At 35.1% G+C, this 9,052-nt stretch overlaps 1 pseudogene; it reads right to left on the bottom strand.

Moving 5' to 3' along the window:
- Nucleotides 1-2,452: 2,452 nt before the first annotated feature.
- On the bottom strand, nucleotides 2,453-4,221 carry LOC114739955 (ankyrin repeat-containing protein ITN1-like; annotated as a pseudogene).
- Between the last annotated feature and the right edge of the window lie 4,831 nt (nucleotides 4,222-9,052).

The raw sequence follows: 9,052 nt of genomic DNA, 5'->3' as shown, positions 1-9,052 counted from the left end.
CAGAGATCCTTTCAAAGCTGCCGAGTCTGGCTTGGCACTTTCGACACGGCGGAGGCTGCTGTGGGCATACCACAAAGCCACCGAGTTTGGCTTGGCACTTGTGACACGGCGGAGGCGGCTGCCCGGGCATACCACGAAGCTACACTGCGTTTTGGAGGCAACAAGGCTAAGCTCAGTTTCCCAGAAATTGTCAGACCCGGCAACCTGCGACCACGACGGCGGTGGTTTATTTGAGAGGTTCGGGTTCTGCAAGTACCCTTTTGTCCATTTCGACGTCCACTGAGGTGATTGTTCATGCCAAATCCCTTCACCACAATCCTTCCTGGGTTCTTGGCCGGTGACGTCTAGTGATTTTCATAGGCACTCAGTTTTCAGAGCTTCCCATGAATTTTTGCGATCAGATGGTTATGTCTTCTTCAATGACTCATCATTTTCAGTCATCAGCGTGGCTGTCTGCTTTATCATCGTCGTCGTCGGCTTCATCTTCTACGTTGGCATCTCTAATAATATCTCATCAAGGAGGTTAGCTGACGGGGCTGCATGGTGTGGGTGCGACAAGAACCAAGAGGCAATCCACGGTGGTTCACCACCGGGGGGGAGGGGGAGGAAAGAAAGGGATTGGGTGGAAGGGAGTGGTGAGGTGGCTTGCAGAACTCTTGTATTTTTTGTCCAAAACTTATATCAGCGTGCAATCTCTCTTCTCTTTATTGGATTGTATGCTCATCCCCGATTTCGTTTCGATGCAGATTGTCGCAGGGATATTGAGTGTAATTTACTTTGAGACATCAAAATGTTTAAAGCATTCAATATAGACACGAAACAATATGTTGATCCCATATTTTGTGCTTATGCATGAACGTAACTGAAAAGACGAGAAGACAACGAATTACGGACGCTAATTTCACATCATATTCACGGGGGCCCTTCCGGCCTCCTTTTCTTATACCATATGGTTAAGACACATCTTTTCTATTTTATTATATATAATCATTCCAAAACTCTCAAGAGAGTGGATTCCCAAAAAGCCCAACGATATACTCCTTCCGATTTAAAATATAAACTAAATTTTATTAGAGGAACTTGAGTCTTTTTATCAGATAACATTTATTTTTATCTGTGTAATTAATGAGTTTTTTTTTAAATTTTAACCCCCATATTTTTTCCTTTTTGATTCATTTTAATTCACAATGAAATATATGTGTAAATAATGGTAATTTTGTCTTTTGATATGTTATTTTTATTTATTCCCATCTTGTTTGTAATTCAGCCAAATATTTTTATGTCTATGTATCATCTTTCGTTAATGGTATACCAAACAAACTTATGTAAATATCATTACATTACATTCCATTATATTGTATTACATTGCATTACGTTCCCTCAGATTTAGTAAACCAAACGGGTCATTATTCTCTTCACTAATAAAGGCATATTTAGGGGAAGAAAATACATAGATTACATATTTATTGTTTTAAACTGAATTTAACTTATTTTTTGATAATCATAAATGAATGAATTTTATCTTATATTTTAAACAGGAGGGAGTGGGTTCTTAGAATTCGGGATTGTTTTGTACGTTAAGTACTGCTTAGCTTTTAATATATCCTTTTAATGAAACTGTGAAATTGTTTGATCTATGGCAAGACATATCGTGGATTTAATATTTGAAGATCTAATGGAATAGTAATTATATATAGATCCCCGCACTTATTTTTTTTGTTAGAAATTAAGCCAGCATACACATAGATATGTAACAATTTTCTTTTGCAAACTAAGAGAACCGCGTTTCACAAAATACTTATTGACCGCACCACTTATTGATAAAATCGTAACTAAATTATATGTTAATCACCAGGGTTATGAAAAACCATGGTTAATTCAACGGCAATTTTGTTAACCATTGATTAAGGCACATATGGTTCGGCCAGCCACGTGCGTCTAAATTAATCTTTTCCAAATCACGGGATAGTCACAATTTTATACCCATATTTATATCATAATTAATTCAGGCCACAACTACACACACACAATAATCGCAGTTAAATTATGAGCGAGCCACTCATACGCATAATATGCGCATGAAATATGCATATACAATATAAAACGATATACGCTTAATATTTTATATATAAGTAGCTCAAGGATATTAATCATATATAATAACAAACGGTTGGCTTTGAGTAGGTTTTTCTGTGTTATTTTCCAAACGGAAAAACTAATAATAAAAGTTTCAAAATAAATTACACCTATCATGAAGTATGATATTGCAGTCACACCATGCTTTGTAGGGGCTATATTTAACGCTGAGGCATAAATTATTTTTATATTACTTTAACACATTTTGTGAGTTTTTTTTTTTTTACCTTATAGTACAGCAGAATAATTCAATCGTTAGTCAAGTTCAAGATTGGGGAAAGCATCAATGAAATATATATGTTAACATAGAATTGCATTTTCCTTCAACTTGGCCGTAAGCACATCCTATTATATTGCAATAAAATATAATACATTTTGACCAAACTAAACATACTCTGTTCATACACAAAATTACAGAGTCTAGTACAGTATATGATTATTTGGTCGGAAAAGAGACCTGCAGAAGTATTTGGTATAGGGTATATCTAAGCAAAGAGGGAATTGCAGGAACAAAAACAAAGGTATTGGTACAAATGCAAGCACTGAAATGAGCCAGGGGACCCACTTTAGACCATGATAATATGTTACAAAGAAGGCACTGCTCAAAGCTACCATCATGCTGATGACGGAGATGAAAAGTGCTATTAGCCCAGATATTAACCTCGATGGCAATGACTTGAGAAAATCTTGTTCTGCATAACGTGAGATGAGAATGGACAAGAAGATTAGGATGGAGGTTGAGGATGAAATAAGTCCAGATGCATCTGACACAGCAAATATCTGAAATGGTAGCTTCTCCAAATAGTTAGGATCTCCTGTGTCATTGTTGTTAGCACCAGGAATGGTGAATGCAGCAGAAAATACTCCTGTAGCAATTAGTGTTGAAACAACCATGCAAGACTTTGCAGTTCCCTTCATCCAAGACTCTGCTTCTTTTAGCAGTTCTTTGTGTTCTTTGGTGAATAATTCTCTAGGAGTTAGGCCGTCAGAGTTTCTCATCTCCATGAATGATGGTCGCATTATCTTCTTCACTTCCTACCACATTAAAACATGAATTTGTTATGAAAATAGCAGCCTCTTAGCTTCAGGAAATCATACTTATACACAAACCACAAGGGGAAGATACCTCAAACCATCATAGCTCAACCATCATCTGAAAAGCTGCTCCTGAAAACAAGCCAAGTCGGGTTTGCGGTGCTAATTTTGCAGCAAAATGCAATAAATTGCATTTGTCAGTGCTATCCACAGAAGAAACTATGGAGTTCATGTCTGGGCCTGTTTCAAGTATGAGGTTGAAGATACTAGCATGGCGATGCAAAACAGCAATGTGTAGTATACTTCGGTTTCTGCTATCCTTTTCCGTCATCAAATCAGGGTAGGTGCTCAAAAGCTCTACTAGAAACTCAAAAATTCCAACTTCAGCAGCATTGAATATTACTTGTGAAGGTTCTCTTATGAATCTCGTCATGCTTGACTCATCTAGAAGAAGAATTTCATTCCAAATATTCCTGACAAGCTCAATAGCCAGATCCTGCTTCGCACCTGGAGCAGTCTAATTACGTAATGAAGAAGAGAATAAAAAAAAAGATCTTTTTCAGAAAACCAATTCTACAAAGTATAACATATTTATAGCATTTGCAATATTGCTGTGTTTTCAACCAAGCAGTTCAGAGTTTATTCCTTCCCACCTCGTAGCATAAAAGTGTGGCGTAACTGTATCGACACTCAATCCTAAAGTGCATTCAAAATGAAGGAAAAGTTAGATATTGCAATACAGCTATGGATGACCTTACAGAAAAGCTGCCACATTGCAGCTTGATGTTTTGAGTTGAATTTGTTTTTGGAAATCTATTCCTAGTCTTTTAATATTAGATTCAACCTGTGCCGGCCATGATGAAAATAAGAATAAGCAAGAACAGAACCGTTTTCATCTTGAGAATCTTTGAAGCAGGAAGTGATGGTAACAGGAATATTAACCATTGCTTCTTCTGCCCATTAAGTAACATAAATGGACCAAATAATTAAATGGTTTAGTTTTCCTGATAGTGTTGATTGTAGTCACTTACTGGACTTCATGATCTGTTTTTGATGCGGGGGACTCTGGCAACCAGAACTTGAAGGCTTTCGAGCTAACACATGTAAAGCTGTGCCATTGTCTCCATCATGAGCTAAAGCTAGCTCTGGCCTCTCTTGCAGCAGTAACAAGGCTAAATCTGCAAAATGTTCCAATAATGATTGAGTTGCAAATTCTAATGCATACATAATTTTGGTGCCTATCTGTATATGCTTCAACTTCTTTGGTTACAATTCGTACAATGCTTTAGATATGTGTACCTAAGTGAGGTGCTTATGGTTCACACATTACATCAAGTGCAATCATACATATGAGTAAGAAGCACGCAATTTTGAGAAAAGGTGAAAATGATGTATTGAAACAGTCAATTATTTGCACTTTGATCAGTCATTATCAGGCCAAAAAAGATCAGTCATCAATTGCAGGATAGTACACCTTGTATATTGAACTTTACCAACTGACTTGAGAAAAATGAGGGCCAGTGTGTGAGCTTCATGTTTCTAGAGAAATCATATTCTAGCCCTCCAATGCTTGTAGTAAACATGACTTGACTAGTCTCTCCAAGTTTACTGTGAAAGTTAGCTTGTCATACCATTTAGCACAAGCATGAGCAAAGACTAGTGTAAGGAGTTTATAGAATAATGAAAAGAGATGTTTACTTCAAGCTTAATTGCTGTGATCTCTTTTTTCCCCATGATCTTCTGATCAGGAGCAAATAACAATAATATATTCATCAACTTTTAGGCTTCGTTTATTTAATGAGCCCTTTTTGTCAAAACAGTAGTTGTTAGAGAAGAAACGTCTGGCATTAAAGGGCTCCAAGAATTAATCAGAATATGCGTGCCTCTGTTTCACCAAAAAAAAGATCTCACCTGCCCCACAGCCACATCATTGCAATAACTATATATGGTTTGAAAAAACACGACATCCTTTAACACTAATAACTTTTGCTTTACAAGACATACATCATTATATAATTTACTTCTGTTCTGGTGCTTTTTTTTTCTTGTAGGTGTGCTTCGGCTCTTTTGAGATAATCAATCCCTCCCCTTTAGTTTCGCTGATTCATGCTCTTTCATCTCTTGTTCCGTTCCCTTCTCTTCCCAACAACAAAAGATACTTCACCTCAGCTTCGCTTGTCTTTTTCTCTCATCTCAGCCATGAACATACATCATTATATGATTTACTTTTCTCAAATATGCGCAGCTTTAACACTTGTGAGTTTTGCTCACTGAACCATAATTATTACACACGTCATTTTGGCACAATCCAATTCAACATGAACACCACCTACACCTTCCCGCTCTTTATCTATATATCCAACTTCTTTTTCTTCATCTGTAATTATTTCTGAGTACTTTTTAATTTTTGGGATATATATGAGGGTGAAGGGGAGAAGGAGACAAGGAAGGCTATAAGTGGCCAACAAACAAAGCAGCATATATAACACTTGTTTTGGTCTAGGTTTGATTTAATTTGTTGTGCTTGCTGCTTGCTTTAAATCTTGTAGATAATGATTGCTCAAGACTTGTCACCATGCCTCCAAATTCCATCTATCTTTATGTATCGCCTTTTCCAATATTGTCTAGCTTTAAATTTTTTAATAATGCCATCATGAACTTTTTTTTTCCAGCAAAATGTTGAAATAGATAAATTAAAGTTTCTTTCCCCTTGGGGATATATGTTTATTAGTCAAGTTGATCAAGTTTTGTTAGTTTCAGTTCATGACCTTTCTGGTATGTTAAAGTAGCCAAAATCAAAATTTTCCTGTATATAAACAACTAAATGGCACTTAAAATAAATCATATTGCTAAATGAATAAAGATATCAGAAAAGGCAACTCAAAATTAGCACTAATCATCTCTTGAATATGAAACAAAAGATCCCATATGACATAAACCTAACAGAGCCCAATAGTGATTTTACAGAACCCATAAATGGCTTCCGCCGAAAACCGCAGAATCATAAGCCCAGACCAGTGGCAAAAATGCCCAGGAACGGAAGAAACAATAAAAGTCTGATGGTCAGAAAAGTCGCTAAGAGAAAGCAAATAGATTTCTGGGGAACAATAGATATCAATTTTGGCCCAAAAGTAGAGCCCACAATGCCATTGCAAAAGGCTTTTTTAACGTGAATCACTCGAAAGAAGAAAAGGCCCATTCTGGAAAGAAAATTAAAATCAGAAAACCAAAACTCCTCACAATGTCACGAATCAAGGTTTAAATTTTTCCTGAGACAAGTACTTACATTTAGTGACTAACAGTGCCTCAAATAGAATTACTTCCAATAAGAGGATATCCATCCTTTAGCCAAGGAAAAAAAAACTCCGAAAGCCCAAATTAATGAATTTGATTAACTGACATTATTGGCTAAATTAATCAACGGAATTTCATCACGATAGTTAATTAAATTGGCCCGATCTGTGTACATATATTGTGCATTGTAAATATTTCACGGACGAAGTGTTTTATAATTAATTTCAGCTTAGGGCAAAGTGTTGAATAGTTGTCTATATATGAATATCTTGCCAATTTCAGTATATAAGCAAACCTAATTCAAATTTATTCAACTTTCAAACGAAAAAACTAATTTTGTAATGATGTTGTAGGTTTCAGTTGAGTATCATAATCTATGCATTCGTCATGAACATGATTTTTTTTAAGAAAAAAAAAACAGGTTAAATTTCACCTATAAATGCAACGAATTCATCTTGTGCGGCATATATAATTCAATAATCATTACCAGGAAAATTTGAGAGAAATTTGGTGTACATTGCCAATAAAAGAGTCGTAGGTTAAGCTAGAATTTCACGTTTAAATAAAGAAACTTGTTCGGTGTTCATGCGAGAGATCAATAAAGAGGCAAAATTAAAACGGAAGAAAGAAATCAATTTTGTTAAAATATGAACAAAAATTAATGAGTCCAACTGAAAAATGTCGTTTGTTGGATTGCCGCATGCACTAAACCAGAAATGTTACAAGTAATAAAATTATCTTGTCTTCCTTAAAATATCCCTATTAATTATGTACATTGAAACTACTTTTTATTAGGGACTCCTTAACATGTGCAATCATCACAAGAATTACTTGAAAGTAAAATAAATAAATATTAGAGGCAAAATTGATTAAGATCTTATATTTAAAACTAAATTAAATCTCCAACTAGCTCTTATATTAAGCATCAAAGATAGTATTAATTACCTAATTTGTTTTTCAAATTAACCTCCTAAGTTCAAAGTGGTAGGCAGTAGCAATTGAAACGTAGACTTCCTCAACAATCACTTGCTTATTAACTAACTCATTATACATACTCATTTCCTTTAATTTTTCCACACTTTTCATCGACGAACATCGACACCTGGCTTGACTCGCCACATATGCATATAAATACAGGTATCTGATTCATAGGTTTCACAGCAGACCGTAGCTATCTATTCATCAAATTATAAGCAATCTTTTGAAGAACGAGAAGCTTAGCTTTGTGAAGGAAGGAGCAATATGAGCTCTCAACCACAGGGCTCCGATAATATAAGAAATGGCACATCAGTTCCTCATAATCAGGGTATCTTTAGCCCAAATCATGAAAATCAAGGAAACCCTACAGCATCTGGCACTCAGATCCAGGGCTCCAATATAGGGGATGGCACTTCAATCCATAATGGTCAAGATGCCAGGTCCCCCACTGGTCGAACACCATGACCCTCTTCACTTTATTTTCAGGTTCATATACATTTATTCCTTTCTTTATTCATATAAATAATTCTTTCCATTAGGAAAACTGATGAGTTATGCGTTAATTTAATTTTTTGGATCAAATTCTTGGTTTCAAATTCAAGACCTCCAAATCAAATCTTCATGATGAGCTTGCCATGAAGGCTGAATTTGATTCTTATTATTAGATTTTAATTTAATTTGAACATGACATATGAAGATGAATAGGTCCTTGACACACACACAGTTTGCGTTGTAATAAATGAATTAAGTTTCACATATTTGCTATATTATTAAAGAATTTTGTAGTATTTAAGTGCCTATATAAACGGCTTTTTCAGATTCTCATCCTTCTTGTAATTAACCTTACTCCAAAGTGCAAAGAGATCCTAATTAAATCTTGTTTATATCTACTTATCTTAAATACTCATAAGTATTTTTATGTAAGCTGAGACAAAACCTTTCTCGTATGTATACTAATTACCTTTTATTTTGTAAATTAGCCATGTCTTGTAACAATGTTGTTATTCATCATTTTTGTATTAATTTCTGCCTTCAATCTCGTTCTGGTTTTTATTTTCATGCAGATGATCATGCCGTTCTTGACAAAAGAATAAAGTAAGCAAAATATTATAGCGCTGTTCTATCATAATTATATAGCTAGCAAGGATAAGAATACTATGAAAAATATTATTCAACTATTTTTTTTTTGTTTTGTTTCGCGTCTAGAAATGATTTGTTGTTCTTGTTGCTTCCCATAAATAATATACAAAGTCAAGTGTCTGAGAAGTTTCACCTTCGTGCATGTCTTCACTCTTGACATGTACTCTTAGAAGCAATTAACCATTGTTATTATATTATCAAAATTAATGAATGTGCTGCGTAATTTTGTCACATCCCAAAAATTTTCACCTAGCTATAAGGGATTAAAAATTAAGATGGGGGTCAACGTAAGAACTAGATGAGAAGATGAAATAACTTTTGATGTGAAACCCAGACAAGGTCCGGGTTGGCATTTCCATAATTATCGGTCTAGGAAGGGCAAAACAGAAAAAATTCCAAAAAATTCCCCAAAAAAAAATGAATAAAGTGTCGAGTGGAGGTTTTGGAAACTTGGTTGAGGTCCAAAAGA

Source organism: Neltuma alba, unplaced genomic scaffold (genome assembly GCF_004799145.2).
Source record: "Neltuma alba isolate B1F8T4 unplaced genomic scaffold, ASM479914v2 tig00002991_pilon, whole genome shotgun sequence".
NCBI classification, from domain to species: domain Eukaryota; kingdom Viridiplantae; phylum Streptophyta; class Magnoliopsida; order Fabales; family Fabaceae; genus Neltuma; species Neltuma alba.
This window is presented reverse-complemented; position numbering and strand designations above follow the sequence as displayed.